This window comes from Saccopteryx bilineata, chromosome 2, assembly GCF_036850765.1.
Source record: "Saccopteryx bilineata isolate mSacBil1 chromosome 2, mSacBil1_pri_phased_curated, whole genome shotgun sequence".
Lineage (NCBI taxonomy): Eukaryota > Metazoa > Chordata > Mammalia > Chiroptera > Emballonuridae > Saccopteryx > Saccopteryx bilineata.
Genome location: NC_089491.1, coordinates 341,575,346 through 341,595,235, shown reverse-complemented (window position 1 = coordinate 341,595,235; position 19,890 = coordinate 341,575,346). Strand labels below are relative to the sequence as shown.

At 50.4% G+C, this 19,890-nt stretch overlaps 1 protein-coding gene across 5 annotated transcripts in view; it reads left to right on the top strand.

Moving 5' to 3' along the window:
• Positions 1–19,890, top strand: part of HIPK2 (homeodomain interacting protein kinase 2) — a 174,160-nt gene that overhangs the window by 102,283 nt on the left and 51,987 nt on the right. The gene's annotated exons all lie outside the window — the stretch shown is intronic.

Below are 19,890 nucleotides of genomic sequence, written 5' to 3'. Positions count from 1 at the left end.
GGGATAGGGAGGCGTGCGTGGCCGCTCTGGGACTTGGGAAGCAATTAGAAATCGGTTTTATGTGATGAGCAAATTGCTCCCAGAGAACAGAAGTGTGTGTGATGAAAGCAGTTTGAGAAACCTCTGTGGGTGGGATTGTCAAGGGGGGAAGACTCGTGGCCCAAAACCAGCCCGGAGACTGTCTGTCACCTGGGCGAGGCCACGGGAGTGGTGCCATTGAGGAGGGAGAGGAAAAGGTGACGACTGTGAGGCACACTCCAAAAGGAAAGCAGAAACTGGAGAGCTAAGGGAAGAAGTGACAGGCAAAGGTGACTCTAGAAGGGTCCTCATTTTGGAGATGAAAAAATAATGGTTCTACAGGGATAACAGGGGTAATTTGGAAAGGAACTCCATTTTGAAGAGGCAGAAGATTATTGTCCATTTGAGGCATCCAAAGAGAGAATAAGGATCTAGAGCCCAAGGGAGGCCAGCAAAGGAAAGAGTATGGCAGGAGAAGTCAGCAGAGAGCCAGCAAAGCCCATGGTAAAGCCCAGGGCGCTCTGAGTGAGCTAGACATCAGCAGAGGGTTTGCTATCAATGGGAGAGGCAGCCAAGGAGGGAAGCGAAGGAGGAGGCCAGTGATCTCCAAAGAAGGAAGCCCGTCAGGGGTGACATGTGAAGGACAGTGCCTCTGGTTTCTTCAGGCTGGGCACCTCACCCAGCATGAAATCCAGGTGCTGGCCTGGTGCCCGTCTCCCTGCGCCCAGCCCTCCCAGCGCTCCTGGTTCGGAATGATAATCAATGGGTGGCTGCGTTTCTGAAGTACAAATCCAATCGTATGCTTTGAATTGAATTTGTGAATCACTTTGGAAATGGAGGGGGGTTATGTCGACCTGACATGGGGGTGAGCTGTCAGTGGAGACGATGGGAGAGGGCTGGGACAAGCCGTGCTCTTGGAAAGGGATGAGAGCAGGGGAAAGGAGAGAAAGGGAGTGGGCAAAGGAGCCCCTGCAGTGTGGGATGAGGTGAAGCCACTGCAAGGAAGACAGGCCCCGGGTAGGCGCCACCTGCTCCTCACAGAGGCTCCCGTGGTCTCCCTGCCAACCTCCTCTGCACTGTAACTCGCAGCTTAATTTATGATAAATCTCTCTTTTGTTCCGAAGGGAAGATTAACGTTTGCTTATTTATCATAAAGTCGCTTCATTTGCTCTTGATTTGTTTGCCTTCTCAGTACTTCCATCCACTCTTCCCCTGCTCTGCACATGTTGTGACCGTGGTCCTTGAGCTGCGTGAGGTGATTGCCCTGAACTCTTTACCTCCTGGGCTCTTTGGAGTCAGTAACTGGCTCATCAGGCTAAGGGACCCTCGTCCCTGGGGACACCAACGTATCCCAGTGAGCTCCTCCTGCTAGAGGATTCTCTTCCAGTGCTCCTGGGTGCCTGTCAATCTGTCGCTGTGCGTGATCAGAAGGAAGGCATTCATAGAATTTTAGAATCACGGCGTTGGCAAGAACCCTAGAAATCACCCCGCTCAGCCTCCCACTCAGGGGATTTCTCCAGCAGCTTTTGTTTAACTTATTTTGATAGCTTTTCTCTTGACTTAAAATTGGTCCCAAAGTAAATATTGGGTGGGTGATGCAGGGAGTGGTTTGAGAGTTGATATTAGCAGGGATAGCAAGATGAGCAAGCTTTTTAAAAATACAGCATTGAAATTTTATTGGACCTGTAAGAAGCCTCATCGCACTTGTCCTCCCTGCCAACTTTTCGCGCTCTGACTAATCGCTGCCCCCACTCCATGGAGACCTTGCTGGGTGGATTTATCAGGTTGGGGGTGGGACCTCAGGGGACAAGATGATAGGCTCTGTCAAGCCTCAGCCCATGACTGAGCCACTGCAAGGAGTCACCCCTTCCCAAATGCAAGTCATCAGTTCCAGAGATGTGTTTTCCTGAGGTTTAGCCTACAGAGCCTCATTCGTGAAGCAGCGACTGGGTGAGGACCCCATGCCCTTAAACCTGTGTGAACCCACGTGGGCCCACCAGGTCTCTGTGCCACGGGGACCCCGTTTTGCTGCTTTACCACTTGTGCTCGTACATAAACTGTCACTGCATTACGAAAGACTCCGTCTTGGGGGACCGGGGGACCACGGGTTGCTTTCCACCAACCTTTGGGAAAGCAACAAACATCGTCCAGGTGGAAAAGTTTTGCTAAAGTAACGTAAGACTTGGAGACTTCCCTCATACCAGGTCTCGGGTAATGCCAGGTTGTGCTTCTTGAAGCCGTGGTAGCTTATTTCCTGTGCTCACATCTTACTAACACAGGTCAGACCCTTACAGCATGTGGCGGCTGCACAAGACATGTGATTTGTCCCATAAAATCTTTAAACCCACCGTCCATTTCACAACGTGTAACTATCCCCGATACCATCTTTTCCAGTCACTCATGTTTAGGGACAAACACCCTTGTGTGTGCACTTTCCGAGGAAAGGAATCGAAGAATAACTGACTGTCGCCTCAGGGCCCAGGACGCAGGAAGGACAGACTTACGTGTGCTGTGCTGTCTCATTGCCCCTCACTCAGACCGCCCCAACCCGGTCCATGTCACTTCCTGTTCTCCTGAACCATCCTTGTGTTCTGCACCTTCACTTACACTGTTTGTTTGTTCTTTTAATTTATTGGGGTGACCTTGGTTTACAAAACCATGCGGGTTGTAAGTGTGCAAAACTCAACAAAACGCCATCTGCACACTGCATTGTGCGCCCACCGCCCCCAGCAAAGTCTCTTTCTGTGCCCCTTTGCCTACCCCCACCCCTTTCTCTCTGGCTGTCAGCACACTGTTGCTGTTTGTGTCTGTATGTTATGTATATTTATATCTTTTTGGCTTAATCCCTTCACCCTCTTGCATCCAGCCTCCCAACGGCCCTCCTCTCTGACAGCTGTCAGTCTGTTCCATGTCACTTACACTGTCTTCCTCCTCTGGACTCCTTAAAGTGTGCCTATCCCCAACGGTCATGTCATATTAAATCCCACCTTTTGGAATTCTTCCCTGTTCCTCCCAGCCTGGAGTGAGTCTGCTGAAGTCCACCAGCGTTTAAGCTCATTGCAGGTCAAGACTGCCTTTTCTGTGCATTGCCAGGTACTCCGTGCCCAGCACATCATAGATGTCTACTAAGCGTTTGCTGACTGAGGGGCAGCTATCGCTCTGTTAACTTAGCCAGCATCTGACATATGTTACTTAGTCTGCGCTCATCTTTCTGTACGTGTATGCCAGTGGCTAAGCTTCTTAAGAACAGAAACTATGACTTCGTATCTCTGTCTAGTAGAGTCCTGAACACACAAGGAGCTCAACAGATACTGGTGATTGAGTTTACTGCCTAATCGCTCAGTAACAATCCCTGAGTGTGGTGTGGCGTGGCATGGGGATGTAGGAATGCATCTCTCTCCTGCTCTCTTAACATAAAACCACCTTGGGCAGCATTTTAAGCATACCGAGGCCCCCCCGTCCTCCCACCCAGCCCTTGACTCTTTAGAAAGAATATTTTTTCAGAGCACAAGGCTGTTAACATTACATTTCTCTTCGAAAAACGTGCGAAGGACCACACAGAATTACTCAAGCACCAGTTATCCAGCGGTTGGCTAGTTAATTCCTGAGTAAGCCACTCTCTGAAAACTGATTAGAATCCTGTTTCAAATGAAGAGTTGGGAGTGGGCCAGAAAAAGGGCATATTATTGTATCTTGTAGGAGGGAAGAACCCAGCAGATCCTCGCTGAGTTACGGCGCCAGAGCCTTCCTTTCCTCTGTTATTGTAAATTACTGTGATGGTAGGAAGCCAGGTCAGCAGAGTGGGACTGCGGCATTGCCCTTCCCCTTGGCCGAGGTCTGAAATAATGAAGACCGGCATAAACGGTCGCGTGAACTTAACGTGGCATCTCTCCGACACATGCCCATGCTGTTTAATGTAAAGCGGAGTGATTGTTTTATCTCCCTTATTCTAACGTGTCTCCTGCTTCTAGGGCAGCTGTTGATGAAAGTTTTTTTGTTTGTTTGTTTGTTTGTTTGTTTAATAAACGAAAACTAATTTTACAATCCCTCAAAAGTCTCCAACACAGAGATTAAAAAATAACAAACAGTAATTTTGCTTAGCTACCCCTCTTGCCTTTCTGCCTCTGGCCTCTCTCCAAGGGGTCACAAACTCTTGTGTTGCAGAGCCAGGCTGGTAAAGTCGGTGGGCTGGTAAGGACGGGGGCAGGTGGCATGCAGGTGCGCCATTTAAGGAGACAGGGACCCAGCCCGAATTAATTGTTGCCCAGAACAAATGTGTATTTGCCAGAAGTTCAGATTATTCAAGAGGAGCTGGAAATCCAAAGCGTTAGGAACTATTGCCTGATTTTTAAATGTTAACAAGTGATTTTTAAAAATGTTTAAGTCCCCTGCAGGCCAAGCGATTTATGTGTCTGTGTTGAATGCAACCTGTTCCATCCTTTTAGTCCTTCCTGCCGTTGGATGCTTGGGGGTCCTGCTCAGGCATCATTTTCACTGTGACTCCTACCTTTTCAAGGGGAAGAGGGTGTTTCTGAGTCCCATCCAGAGTGTGTGCCCCTGCAGAGAAGGGGCCAGATGGAGGGTCCAGTACAGTATAGGTAGGGTACCAGGCAGGGGCTCTACTAAGGCTTGTTGAAAGAACGAGTCTTCAGCTTCTTTTGCATGAGCCCTCCTCTCTTCAAGATATGCCTACATGTACGTGTCAGTTCTCTGTCACTGCGTAACAAGTGACCTCAAAACTCAGTGGCTTACAGCACAATAAGCATGTATTATCTTAGTTTCTAGGGACTAGGGAACTGGGGAGCTATGTGGCTGGACAGCTCTGCTCACATTCTTCGTCAAGGTTACAGTCAAGTTCTCAGCGGGGGCTGCATGCATCCAAGGACTTGACTAGGTTGGAGGAGCTCCCGAGGCAGCCCACTGTCATAGCTGGCAAGCTGGTGTTGGTGTTTAGCAGGCATCCTCAGTTCCTTGTCATGTGGGCCACTCCACAGGACTGCTTGAGCATCCTCACAACATGGCCACCAGCTTCTCCCAGCATGAGTGATCCGAGAGAGAGTGAGGTATAGCCACAGTCTCTTTTATGACCTAGTCTCAGAGTTTCCATGTCATCATTTCTGCAATAGCCTCTTGGTGACACAGGTGTGCCCCATTTGGTGTGGGAGGGTACCATTTGGAGGCTACTATCACAGCTGTGCTCACATAGACCCTCAGTCAATCCTGTTTAAACAAATGACCCAACACTGAGAGCTGTTTTGTGGGTTTTTTTTCAAAAAACCTAAAGAAATAACATACTATGTTCTTGAGCTCAGCGGCAGAAATTAATTATCCTATTTTCATGGCTCATCTCAAACTGTCTTCCCTAAATGGCTCTAAATCATTTTTTTTAAATAAGCTTAAGATTTTTTACCTGTACCACCACCTAGAGTACCATCTGCTTTCCAGGAACTCTTTTCATCACTGCTTACCTCTGCTGCGTGGGTGTTTCTTCTTCTTCTGTTTCCTCAGTTGCCTGAGATGACCCCTCTCTGCTGGACGTAATGTTTTTTAAAGATTTGAAAGGAAAATCCCCAATACGTAGCCTCCTGAACAAAGAGGACATATTAATATTTTTATATTAATGCTTTGATATATTAATAGCACCTGTGAAGACAGCCCCCAGAGTTCCCCTCGGGCCCTCTGGCCTGGTGGGAGAGGGTGTCAGAGAGAGGGGTCGCTCTGGTTCCTGCCAAGGTATCCACTCCTGTACCTCCTTTCCAGCGTCCACACCCCAACTCAAACAGCAGGACGGAGTGGACACTGCTGGCGCTTCTAGTGACACACACATGCACACCACACACACACACACACACACTCCTGCAAGTTGCACTGGCCTCCTTCATGAATACTGTTAGAACTCGTTTTAACCAGATTTCGCCTGGATAAAAATGTTAAGGGGAAGGAAAGGTGCCCGACTGTGATTTCCCTTAGGGAAATTCCCACTGGTAGCTAGTTCTTATTTGTTCGATAAACAAAACCTTAAGGCTGGGAATTGAAGGTCAAATAAGCAGAACCCACATGGAACATTTGCCTGTGCACCTGGGGAAGGGGGCCAGCCTCACCCCCCCACATACACACACTCTCTGCCTTGGCAGTGGTCACGGAGCCAGGGCGTTGGCAAATGGAAATGAAATGTATAATTCATGAGGCCAAGGTGGCGTGCAAGCTGCGGAAGGGGGGGTGGTGATTACGGAATTGAGGAATGAGGCTGCAGTGCGTTAGTAACCTTTCTAGGTTAGAGGCTGCTGTGATAGATGGCCGGCATTGTTCTCTTTCTGACCTTTTTCTGAACTTCCCCTTAGAAGAACAGAGGAAATACAGTTCTGCCTTTTCCCATATTGTTTTTGAGTAATACCTTGGGATGCCAGCTTTTTAGCAGTTTCTGTTCTTCCGTGTGGGGTTTTGCTTCCCCTAGAAAGATCTAGTCACTAACCACTTTACGCCAGTATTAATGGGAAACACGGAGGCTGCACACACATTTGTCCATATTGAACACAGAATGCACAGGGGAGGAAAATGCCCATGCAGCACCCTTCCCCTCCCTTTGCTGTCCCCTTCCCCAGCCCAGCAAGCTGGTCCTGAGCATGGCCCTCGAGGGTGATGCAGACCGCTGATAAGAAATGTGGGATGTGGCGTTCAGCAGGAGGGATCGCAGAACCAATGGTGGACCCTGAGCAAGGGCTTGCAGAACACAGTCATTTTAACCAGATGTCAAGGTGTATATGGGAGTGACGCTTGCTCACAGTTAAGCTACTGGTGCTGTCCTGGGGGAAAGCAATAACAAGGCTGGCGGGCGTGTGCCTTTCCTCTGTACAACCCGAAACACGCGTCTTGTGCCCTCTGTCTTCCCTTCACCACACTGGTTTACAGGTCTGAACTTGAGTCCCCGGTGATGGCCCGTCGCAGTTGGGCTCTGCGATCCCTAGGAAGTCCGTCACACCCTGGGAAGTCAGGGAACCTGAGCAGAGGGAAGAGGGGAAGACTCCTGTCTGATCTGCACACAAGTAAGCATCGCTAAGGAGTCAGGCAGAACTTAAAACTGAATCTATTGAATAGAATCAAATCCCTGGGTTATTTAGGGTCGTTTTTTGTTTCTTGCAAAACAAACTCTTGTTTTGAGGCTGAACAAAAAGGAACTAGGCAGTTCTGTGTCAGAGCCTTTCAAAGTGGGGCAGTGCAGGTCAGCTCCATCCAGCTGGTCGATGCCGATGGAGCGAGTGCAGAGCAGCCGTAGGCTGCACGCCGGCAGCGGCTGAGCACGTCCTGAGGAAGCACGTGTGGCCTCTGTCTTCTCGGGGAGCCTTCGATCCCCTGGGGAGCCCAGGGCAAGCCCCAGCACATATGTACAAGACCCAGTCTCGCAGCTGGCCTTTGTGGGGGCCAGCCCAACCAGCCGCCATTCAGCTGCTTTAAATGAGGTTTCAAAACTTCTGTCCTTGGACAGAAAAGAAACCGAGCCCTTCACACCAACCATCACTGCCTTTCTTTCAAACATTTAATTGCTCATGGGGTTTTGGGGTTTTTTTTAGGTGAAATTGTTTAAATCTCTCTAGCTGCCTCCTCTCTTCCACACTCCACTTGTTATTTCTTCCTTCATCTCCAGATAAATAGTTTCTTCTCATTCACCCACCACTCCTCAGCTTATATATGTTTTTTAAAGAGACAAACACCCTGTGTCAGGGCTTCTCCCATTAAAAATAAATAGAGCTTTATCGGTTTCTGTTCAGATGTCTCCATGGAAATGCCCCTCATCAGAGAAGAACTAGAAAGAGCCTGCTTGCTCATACCCCCTTCTCTTTCCTTAAAATAAATATACACATGCATACATAAATAAGCAAATAGTAAGAAACCCGTTTTCATGTCTTCCCCAGGTAATCGCTTCAGTTCAGTGAACATCTGGGTGTTGAGCATTAGTGCTTGGTGGTAGGAAAGGGTGGTGACTCCACAGCCTCGCCCACTTCATGCATGAGAAGCATGACAGCAGGTGTCTGTGGCTGACCCCTCCCCCCCCCCAGCACTGTACTGGGTGCTGCCAGGTGTGCATAGAGAAACAGGGTGCAACCCGCCACCTCGAGATGCTTCCAGTCCTGGTGAGAAGCTGATGCTAGGTTCTTCTCATCTTAAAATAATAACTCTCAGTGCAAGGATGAGTAAAAGAGCTAAACTGACTGTAGATACGTTTCAGGAACATAAAATAACAGAGCGCCTCTCGGGAGAGTTCCGGAAGAGGCGAAATTCCCCCAGAGGCAAACTGGTGGAGGATGGGGGGGCCTGGGGGTGTCCAGGGGCCTCATCTAGACCACTCAGTCCCTCACTATCTGCTTCCTTGCCGCTCCCTCCTCCCTTCCTTTCTCTCTTTTCTTCCTTCCTTTGTATTTTACCTCCTAAGTTCCTGCTGACATGTGGCAACTCCCTGACTCCACACACTGCTTAGCTCATTTGGCTAGAATAGTGTTCAGTGCACAAGAGAACAAAATGAACTTTTAATCTCATTTGCCGAGGCTTGCTCCATTCCAAAGGCGTGTTCGAGAGTCCCGGCTCCTGGGTTATAAAGAGGCCCCATTGTTAGGATGAGAAAAGCAGATTATGGGAAGAAGGAGCTTGTCTGGGGACAACTGACTCTCCTTCCATGGATAAAAACATCCCCCGGGCTCTGCACCACAGATTGGGTGGATTTCTCACTGTGAGGTTCAGCGACTGTCCCCAGTGGGGGTTCATCTCTGTCCCATGGAAGGGACGGTTCAGACGTCTTTCAGAATGTCTGCTGCACTTTAGCGCCCCCTAGTGTGAGCTGTGAAGAGCCAGCTGAATTTTTCCTCCGAGACCCAAGCGCAGGACAGCCAACTTGGATTTGTTGTTGCTGTTTTTCCAACTCCTTTAGGAAAAGTTGAATATTGGAAGGTTTTCCCTGAATAAGCTGCCCTTGGCCGAAGAGCTGGAATGTATGCCCATTTTGTTTGGAAAACCTCTCTTGTTCCTAACTCCTGCTGGAACCAACAACCGGCCTCCATGGGAGCTCCCTCCGTGTCCTGTGACAGGTCCTAACGGGCCACGGTCAAGTCCACGCTGCAGTGCTTCCTGCTGCGGGATTGGGTGGAGGGAGCGTCCTCAGCCCTGTTCTGCAGGTTTGGTTTCCAGGGAAAGGCAAGACCATGTGCACTTCCCTGGAGAGCGAGGCCAGCCTCCTCCACCCGGCTCTTCTTACCGCACTCATGCCTGCCTGCTGGGAGGCAGGACGTGTCCTGTCCTTCCTGGGTCGGAGCTGGCTCCATTGGCCAGGGTGGCTCCAGGCTTTATTTGAGACCTTGCTTAGGTAGCGTATTAGTGGTCGTCAGACCTTCTCTCTCGGCAATTCCCTATCACAGAGCGGGAGACCTCTGAGCGTCTAGGAACATCCTGTGGCCGCAATTGAAATTCACCCCCCAACGTGTGTTTGGCATCTTGACACGCTGGGTTCTTTTTCACAGCTCAGGTTTCTGGCTTCTGCTCTCTCTAGTCGGTGACACCAAATGCATCTCCCTTTCAAAGAAGGAGCAGGTTCCCATCTCTCTTCTCAGGCCATCCGTCATCCGTGGAGTCCCTCATGAGTTAGCCCCACAAGCCGCAGGACGGGGTGGGGCCGTCTGGAAAAGGGAGGACCTCCAGGAGGAGCCTTGTTTCTGTGGCAGTTCACTTGCCAGGTGCTGGGAACTCCCGGGCTTCCCCAGCACAGGCATGGGGACCCCTGGCAGGGAAGCAACGGGGTTCTTCAGCCTTGTGTTGGTTCATTTTTTCATTCCTCCAACAAACACTTTTGAGTACCTGCTGTGAACCAAAGCTAAAAATGTTCACCGGTGAGCAGTTTTACATTTAAATCGATAACGTTGCATGTAAGTAAGTGACATTACTTTCTTAGTAAGCTTTTCTCTGGGGTGAGGGTGAGCCTTGAATGAATTGATTAGTGTGAATGAGGCTGGCCTTTTTCCCCAGCCCGACGTCTCTCATGTGCACTCGGCAGGTGGGTGGCGTATCACTGCTCCGAATAAGGTGACGGTGCCGCATTCCCAGCCGAGCCACAGGAACCGAAATACCAAACTCCCTCCCAGTGCAGAGAAAAGAGTGGGCTTGGGTCGCTGAAAGGTGACAGCAGGTGACAGTGTGGCTCGGGTCAGGCCTTCCTGGTGCCAGGGGGCTTCCTGGGGAAGCTCTGAATGCACAGTTGCAACGCTCAGCTCCAGTCAGCAGACTCACAACAAAGCAGAAGGGAAACAGTCGACAAGAGGAACTGAGAAGAGCATATGAGGTGCCGTCTCCTGTCTCAGGCAGCCAGGCCGTTGTTTTCCCAGCTCCAGGCCTCGGTGCCGAGCTGCTGCAGCGGAGCAGGGGGGCAGGGCCCAGCGGGGCTCAGGGTTCGCATCACTGCTGCGCACACACCCACCCTGGTGCAGGGCGGGAACGGGAGAAGGGCTCTGTAATGCCGACCCTGTTCTGTTTCCTCCCCCAGCTGGTCGGTTGTGACACGGGTCGCCATTTTCTGATGACACTAAACTAGAATATGTTTTTGCCTTGTGCACCTCTTTGTGTGTGTGTGTGTGTGTGTGTGTTTAATCTTTCACAATAAAAATAAAGATTTAAAAGACTTTTTAAAAATAAACGGGAACAGTATGTCTGTAGAAAGAGTTGCCCTGGCCGGTTGGCTCAGCAGTAGAGCGTCAGCCTGGCGTGCGGGGGACCCTGGTTCGATTCCCAGCCAGGGCACATAGGAGAAGCGCCCATTTGCTTCTCCACCCCCACCCCCTCCTTCCTCTCTGTCTCTCTCTTCCCCTCCTGCAGCCAAGGCTCCATTGGAGCAAAGATGGCCCGGGCGCTGGGGATGGCTCCTTGACCTCTGCCCCAGGCGCTAGAGTGGCTCTGGTCGCAGCAGAGCGACGCCCCGGAGGGGCAGAGCATCGCCCCCTGGTGGGCAGAACATCGCCCCTGGTGGGCGTGCCGGGTGGATCCCGGTCGGGTGCATGCGGGAGTCTGTCTGACTGTCTCTCCCCATTTCCAGCTTCAGAAAAATACAAAAAAAAATAAAAATTAAAAAAAAAAAGAGTTGCTGTGTATAGATACACGCAGAAGCCTGTGGTTGTTCCCTGGCTGACAGGTGCTTGTCCAGCCCTGCATTGAGCACATACTTTGGCAAAAAGTATGAACATGAAAACAGGTAATACTCTAGTCCTGCGGGTGTTGGGAGGCACGATCAGGCTCTCTCAGCAAACTTGGGTTTTATGGTAAAGGTGCCAGAGACAAAACCGGGAGACACAAGGCCACCAGGCTGGGACAGGCAAAGTAGGCATAGCACACATCGAGAGGGTAAGGAATTACAGGACAGTGTGAGTAGCTTTGCAATGACTCACTGAGGGGTCCACGCTGGTTCTTCTTAGGACATTTCTCATTGAGATTTACTAGGATTTTATTGGCTAACATCAGATTATATACTGAACATCCTAAAACACCAGCATCATTAGAAGCCTTTGGAGGTTATAGGCAGGTAAGTTCAAAATCCAATCATATATGCATACCAGCAAAATCTTACTCAGAGCCAAGATGTTCATTACCAATATAAATTAAAAGGAACCTGCCACTCTGGTTTTAACATGATACTGCAGGTGGTCAGTTGAATCAAGGAAGCCAGCTTCCTTTGGTCCTCAGGAAACCTCAGAGCATTTCTGCAGCGGCTTTGCTGAGTGTGGAACATCACACTGGGACCACCCACAGGCCCGCGTGGGTGGCCTTCCCAGCTTTCTTGGGAAGTCAGAGCCTTGCTTCTTTTCCATAGCTCTCTCTCCTCCACAGGCCGTCTTCAACTTATTACAGGGCAAAACTACTCTTCTGGGAGTGTGTCTAGAGATCTTAGGGTCCCCAGTGTTTGATTAGGCCACTACAAGAACAGTCTCCTTGTCACCTTGGCTCAGTGCACACTGACTATTCGTGGGTTCCTGGTCACTCTCAGCCTGTGGTTCATTCCAGGAACTCCAGCTCTGGGTCCCTTTGTCCTTCTCATCTACCCCTATCAAAGACAAAGCTACTTCCCTCTGTCCCCTGTTCAACGAGGAAGTTTTATCTTTCAAGAGCCAACCTCAGGCTGGCCTTCAATGATCCAGGCCTCAGTCAGTATTTAGATCTCCACGCAGACCTTCCCAGACATGGTGTGAATCTGCCTCTTAGGAGTGGTCACAGGGTGTGTCCTCTCTCCATCTGGCTGCCTTGAAGTGTCCCGCAGTACTCTCCCTTCTGGCCGTCTCATATCCAGATCCGTCAGGCTTTGGGTCCAATGTCTCTGAAATCGCCTCGTCTAGTCTATGGATTTCTGCTCTTTCTGGGGTCCTGTTTTGCTTTGAAGGATTCCCTTGCCTCCAGCTCCGGGTCACCAGCTCAAATAGTGGCTTGGAGCTCGTGTCAGCATTTCCAAATCTGCTATTTTTACAGTGGAACCAAACATAAGATTTAACAACCCATCTGAAATACAATTTTACATTTCGATTGCCTCTGCCCCAACCATCCGGAGGTTACTTTCAATCTACATATATTTGTGGGAACGGGCTTTCCACCGCACTTCAATTCGAGTGTACCTTACAACACCAGTGATTATAAAATACCACGGGCTAATAGAGTGTCTTGCTTCCAAGGAGTTCAAACTGCTTTATAATTCTACCAACCATAATTTATCTTCATAAGCCACTGGAGAGACAAGGGGAAAAAGCAAGATTCATAATCACATTTCATAGATGGTGAAATAAAAACTCAGGAGAAATTGAGTAACATTCTTCCAGAAATGCACAGTCCTTCCTGTGCTCTCTGATTAGGGTTCCAGATTTATTGCTCAAGTTAGGAGTGGCTGTGAACCTTGAACTTGTTTTATTAGCATACTGTGCCGATGATCGAGGCAATGACTGGTCTTATACTTGGCCGGGAAGCTGGGGTGAGCAAGAAATGTACTATGCAAGGGAATGCGGAGTTAGGGCCGTGCTTCCCTGTGCAGGGCGGGCGTGGGGGGCTGTGGACAGGCAGCTTTCTTTCCTGAGGCTGGGTTCCTTGCTACTTGGTTGTTGGTTATTAATCTTCATACCTTTTTTATACAAATAAATGAAACAAAAAGTGTTTTAATGTGTATGTTTTAATATATTTAAATGGTTGTCCTAGTATTTCAACATATAAAGAGGAAAATGGCCTTTTAAAATGATGCGCTTGGCCCTGGCCAATAGCTCAGTGGATAGAGCCTCGGCCTGGTGTATGGATGTCCCAGGTTCAATTCCTGGTCAAGGCACACAGAAGAAGCTCCCCCCTCCCTTTCTCCTATCGCTCCCTGTTCCCCTCCCACAGCTACTTGCTCAGTTGGTTCAAGTGTGGCCCCAGGTTTTGAGGCTAACTTGGCTGGTACTCGAGCATCAGCCCCTGATGGGGTGCATGCTAGAGTCTGCCGTACTATCTCCCTTCCTTTTACCTTAAAAAAAATGATGCCCTTTATATAACTGTTGTGCAATGGACTTAGACCTATTATAGAGAACTGATTGAATATTTGTTGATCACCTGCTCCACGCTCAGCCCAGGGCTGAGAGTTTCCTGTAGCGCTCTGTTTAATTTCATCCCCAGAGCGGCATCAGGAAGCAGGTGCACAGCTGAACCTGACCGTGCTCACATCTCTCCATTGAACATGGGGCTCCCACTCAGCTTGTGTGGTCTCTGACCTGTGCTGGGGGCCGCTGCCTCACAGGGTCGCATGACCTGGACATGATCTGGGAGCGTCCGGTCAGCTGTGCACCCACTAGGAGAGCTAGTGGAACAAAATACCGAAGTTTCAATAACTGATGTGTTGGAAATGGCAGTTGTTCCTCTTCTTTCTATAGAAAACTAGAATTTTCGGTGTCTTGCTGTGGGAATGTTGAGAAGGGACAGTCTCTCTCTCTCTCTCTCTATTTCTGGTGCAAATTTTGTCTGACACTTCATGTATGTTTAAAGTATTTTTGACGTCCCGAAATAGCAATGAGGAAACCATAAGATGATTCCGTGGGGTGGCGAATGCAGGATGAGTCATTAACAGAACTCGGGCGACTCTGAGCCCAGTGGGACAGGCCATTTCTCAAGCCAACAGCCCTACCTGCTGTGTAACTGAGCTAAGAACAGGAAACAGCCCCTCACTCCCCTAGAAGAAACCAAAATGTGATTAAAAAAAAAAAAAAGCAGACAAACTTTGAAATAGAAAGGCCAAGTAGTCTGCCTCTTATCACAGGAAGTGTTGCCAAGGAGACGGTGCCAGTTTCAGGGCTGCAATGGAAAGATTCATTCCTTCTACAATGTGTAGTGAGTACCTAGCTGGCCCCACACACTGTGCTAGGCACCGGAGATACAGCGGTGATATGGCAGGGTGGGCAGGCCTCTCTGCCCTGTGCCCAGAGGCCACCCCCACCATCTACTCACCAAGTCTCAGCTCTGAACTTGTCCCAGGCAGCCCTCCCTGCTTTGTCTCCCCTGCCCCCATCAGCTCCTTCCACATACTGGGCACAACTTGGCCTACTGTGGGCATGCTGTTGCCTCCGACTAGGTGCTGAACCCCTGGAGATGCCACAGGGTCTGGGTTTGCTTTCACTCTTCAGCACCCAGCACAGCGCTTAGGAAATGGCGGTTGGGTATCCAAACACGTGAGTGAATGAGTAGAGCTTGAACCAAATTCTGGCTTAAGACTAACCATTGGGCCCTGGCCGGCTGGCTCAGTGGTAGAACGTTGGCCCAACATGTGAAAGTCCTGGGTTCGATTCCTGGCCAGGGCACACAGGAGAAGCACCCATCTGCTTCTCCACCCTTCCCCCTCTTCTTTCTCTCTATCTCTCTTCCCCTCCCGCAGCCAAGGCTCCATTGGAGCAAAGTTGGCCCGGGTGCTGAGGATGGCTCCATGGCCTCCGCCTCAGGTGCTAGAATGGCTCTGGTTGTAATGGAGCAACACCCTAGATGGGCCGAGCATCGCCCCCTGGTGGGCGTGCCGGGTGGATCCCAGTCAGGCGCATGTGGGAGTCTGTCTCTCTGCCTCCCCGCTTCTCACTTCAGAAAAATACAAAAAAAAAAAAAGACTAACCATTGGGAAGAACAGTTCCCTCGTCACTGCAGAGTAAATAAGCTTAGCAGCTGCACGTAGCATGTGCTTCTGAACAAAAAAGTGGATTCATGCTCCATTATCCTAGGCTTGACTTTGAACTTCCAGGAGCTCAGAGCCTTATGGACTAGCAGAGCAGGCGGCCCAGCATCTGACAAATCACAGCAGGATGGTCTTCAACCCCCAGAGGATTGCTCCCCCACACACACACACTCACAGAGGTGCCTTTCTCCCCTGGGGGCTCCAGGCCTGGATATTGACATTTAGAGGACACCTGCTGTGCCAAGCTTAGGCTCTAAGGTTAGGGAGCCCCTACCCTGCCCTTCAGAAGGTTTAGCAGGGGCCAGACATGCGCAGCACATGCATTTAGAACAGCAGGTGCTCGATTAAGATTTATTGGGCTGATCTGGTTATTCATGTCTGTATCTTCACCTGTTGCACCACAGGTGGGCAGTGCACGTCTGAGTTAGAAAGGGGGAGGGGGGCGAGCTACATCAGAAATATGATCCGTTTGTCCTGGGTACAGAGAATAGGACCCTTTCCTGGGCATGAGGGTGAGTTTCAGGGGAGGTTGGAAAAGGTTGAAACCAAAGGCAAGAGACCAGACCGGAGCCACACCTAAGTGTGGTCTGACCTTCCACTGCAGGTGCCCTGCTCAGGTGAGCGTGGGCTGCACGTGCGTGCCCATTTCTGGGCCCACGCCTGTGGTCCCTACCTGCATGGAGCCTGCGCTTGCTCCGGCTAAGCCCTGCCCCCTCATGCCCAAGCTTCCACCACCACCCCCACCATGAAAACTTGCTCCTCCCACTCTCCATTGTTTGTGCTGCCCTAGAACCTTCCCTCAGAGTCCCGTGCTTTACCGCTTTCTTACATTTAATAAAGGTCCATTCAATCAACAATTTCTTATTGATGGAGCTGCTACTAAACACCAGGCGCTGCGCTGCCCTCGTAGACTTAGCAGCGGGCGGAAGGAGACCGTAAGCAGGTTACTGGGCGTGTGCTGCAAAGTGGCCTTTACGGCATTGTAGATGGGAACTAACTGTCCGAGGAGGCCGGTCTGGGGCGGTGACAGTTAAGCTGAGGTTCAAAGGAGAAAGAGGAGGCAGCTGTCTGAGAGCCAGCGTTGGGAGAGAGCTTCTGAGGCAGAAGCAAGCGCATTGCGTGAAGGCTCCAGGTCCGGAAGTGGTTTAGGTATTCTGGAAATTGAAAGGAAACTGAGTGGACTGGAGCTGTTTGAACTAGGAGAGTGGACTGACGTGGCAGAGACCTGGGCAGGGCCATGGGAGGGATTAGATTTTATCCTTAGTGGGGGGCTTTGAATGGCCGAAAGCCAGGGCAGATGTGGCCTGTTCACTTCGGCAGCTTCATAGAGAGGGGATTGGAGGAAGGCAGCAAGCACCAGGTCGGAAGCTCCGGGCGAGACAGGGTGGCCCTGAGCCAGAGGGGTCGCAGCAGAGGTGGGGAATCGGGCTGATTTGAGACATGCTTTAGAGCTGGCCTCGTTGCTGGATGGGTTGGTGAGGATGAAGGGAGAGAGAGAGGGGAATCCGAGCTCATTCCCATGAGCAGCAGGGGTGGGATGGTGGTGATTTCATTTAAGGAAACAGGAGGGCAGAGGGAGGGATATGTTGGGGAAGGGGGGGTCAGGGGAGGGGAATTCCCTCTTTCACATACGAAGTGTGAGCTGGTTGTGAGACATTCCAGTGGAGATGTCAGGCCATCAGGACATAAATCTGGAACCTAGAGAGGTTCAAGTGGAGAGAGACATTTGGAGATACGAATGGAATTTAAACCTGTGGGTGTGGATGGGAATACTGTGTCTGTCTCCTCGGGGTATGGGAACATGTGCTACCAAATGCGTGGCTTAGGACAACAGATGCTTATTTTCTAGAGGTTGGAAGTCCAGAATCAAGGTGTCGGCAGGGATGGACGTGCCCTCTGGAGCCTCTAAGGGAGGACCCTCCCTGGTCCTTTCTAGCTTCTGGTGGCTGTAGGCATTCCTTGACTTGTGACAGCATAACTCTAGTCTCTGCGTCTGTCCATCCATCTTCACGTGGCCATCTTCCCTCTGTGCCTGCGCCCATGTCCCTCCTCTTATAGAGACACCCGTTATATTGGACTAAGGACCCACTCTGCTCCAGTGTGACATCCTCTCAACTAATTACATCTTCAGTAACCCCGTTCCCAAAGGTCACATCCTGAGGTACCGGGGATTAGGACGTCAACATGTCTTTTGCGAGGGACACAATTTAACCCATGACAATGACCTAGAACAAGGATGAAAAGAGAAAAGGGGGGGTCCTAGGACTTCATCATCATTTAGCAGTTGGACAGAGGACAAGCCACACACAGGAGGCAGGGAGGACACAGGTGTGTGTGGTACCTGCAAACCAAGGCTGGGTGCTTCAGAACTGGAGGGAATGGTTGACTTGGAGAAAGAAATACAGCTTTTGGGCCCTAGGGCCGAGCAGCAGCCCAGTGGACATGGCAGCGTGGTCACCGCTGATCTTGACCAGTGCTGGCCAGGAGTGGAGCGGAGGGCGGGAGCCCAGATAGAGCAGGTGAGAGGGTGATGGAGGTCACTCTCCAGGAATTTAGCTCCGGTGGGAGAACAGAGAGCTGGGGCAGCCGTGTGGGGAGACGGAGGGGTTCAGGAAGGTTTGGTTTTGCTTTTGGTGTGTTCTGTTCTTATAGTTTTCTTTATTATTCTTTTTAACGGGGGGATGCTAGAGCATGTGTGTGTGCTCAAATTAACTCTACTTTCGTATCTGTGTGTTTACACCTGGTGTTTTGTCGTCAGCTTCAGTGGTCACGTGTTTCTGTTGCCTTCCCATCATTAGGGCCCCTCCGGGACAGGACTGTGCCTTCTATTTCCTTTGTCTCCCAGCCACCTAGCCTGACATTTGTTGCTTGTGGTTACAGCAAGAAAAATACTCTGTTGTCCCTATCGTGGCACCGTCCAATGGACGTTGTCATTTCATTTCCTAATGGAAAAAGGGACTGACAGAGATTTTCCCAGGTCCTGCTCACGAGACACCAGCCAACAAAACCACCATCCAGTGTTTCTAGCCAAAGAGCATCACCAAGGTGCCCTTGGCATGACAGTCTCATCTGTCAGATTCTGCCTGGCACATCATCCAGGGACAGAAACTGGGAAATGGGTTTCCAGAGGTTCCACGCGGCCTTCTTAGGGGCACAAGAACCATGAGAACCACTGATAAACTGATAGGAAGGGCCGCCCGGTGCTCACATCCAAAGATGTCCCCACGGAACCAGACCATCCTGTTCAAAAGACACGCCTAGAGAGGAGCGTGTCAGCCGCCGCCAAGGGCAAAGGTACAGGTGACAGGAATATGAGACAGAGGTGCAGAGATGCGTGATCAGGAGTCAGGCGCCTGCCAAGGGAGGGGCTCCTCGGGACCAACACCAGGACTCTTATCCCTGAGAGAGGCCTGAGTCTGTGCAGGAGGGGAGCAGATGGACACGCGAGGGCAGGGAGGGAGCAGCTCCTGGCACATGTCGTAAAACATGTTGTCTCCATAACGTTCTTTTCAAATACTGCTTCTAAGGGATGTGGTCTTTTTCAAATAGAGCAAAACCATCTCTATAGAGATTGCATTGCTAGAGGGAACTTGCAGTAATCTCATCGATTACACACAGTGATCAGGTGGCTCTGGGAGGCCTGGTGTGTGTGGGCACACCAGACACGGTGGCCTAGGCCGGTGGTAGGACGAAGACCCCGTGACACAGGCCACCCAGTGCGTCAGTGGCAGGGGACAAGAGCAGTCTCCATGTTCACACAAACGGTCAGCAGCCAGGACTGGAGGAGGCCAGGACCAGAGAGGACGGAACACTGGCAGCTGAAGATGCCTGGCAGGGAGGGGACAGGGACAGGACCAGGCCCATTAAGTGGCCCCCAGGCAACAAGCACCTGGCACAGTGCCAAATACTCACCTGGAAGGAAGTGAAGAAACTCCTTTTTACATACGAAAAATTAAGATTTTGTAACAAGACGTTTTGGTTTGGGTTTTGCTTGCTCAGTGCTGTTATATGGAGAAATAAAGATGAATTATGAGAGCAACTTTATAGGAGCGAGGTGGGGAGGTGCTTTTTCAGGGAGGAGAAAGCTCAAAGCTCCAAGGCAAGTAGAGGTGTCTCTGATCACACCCTTCCTCCCTCCTCGAGCTAGGTGGGTGGAGAATCCAGACAAGGGGCGCCCGTTCACTCACTCCCTCGCCAGGCTGCCAGAAGGCTAGGGGAGCAGCATCTTCCTCCCTTCCTTAATCCATTGGGAAGTTTTTAGAGGAAACAAGTTAATCTGATGCATGTCATGATCAGCCGAATGCCTTTGAGCCACATTTTGAAAAACACAAACTGGTGTTCATATCTCCTACTGTGAGCTTGGTTCTCTCCAAAATGTCCCCCTACCTAATTATGACAGATTCTTAGAAAAGAAGATGCGCCCTGTGGTCTCTTTGGTTTTGATTACTGACGACATGTGCTGAGTCTGGGTGACTTCCTTCAGGAGCTCCGACAGGTAACCTTATCAATCATGAGAAGGGACGGAGCTCCTACAGTCAGGACCGGGTGTGTAGTATGATTCTGATTTACATCAGACGATGTGTTCATGAACATGGTTCTATAGTGGTAATATTAGAGAACTTTTTAGGAGATTAACTTTTCATTAGCTAATGACAAAAAGGTAGTATTTCCTTGGAAAAGTA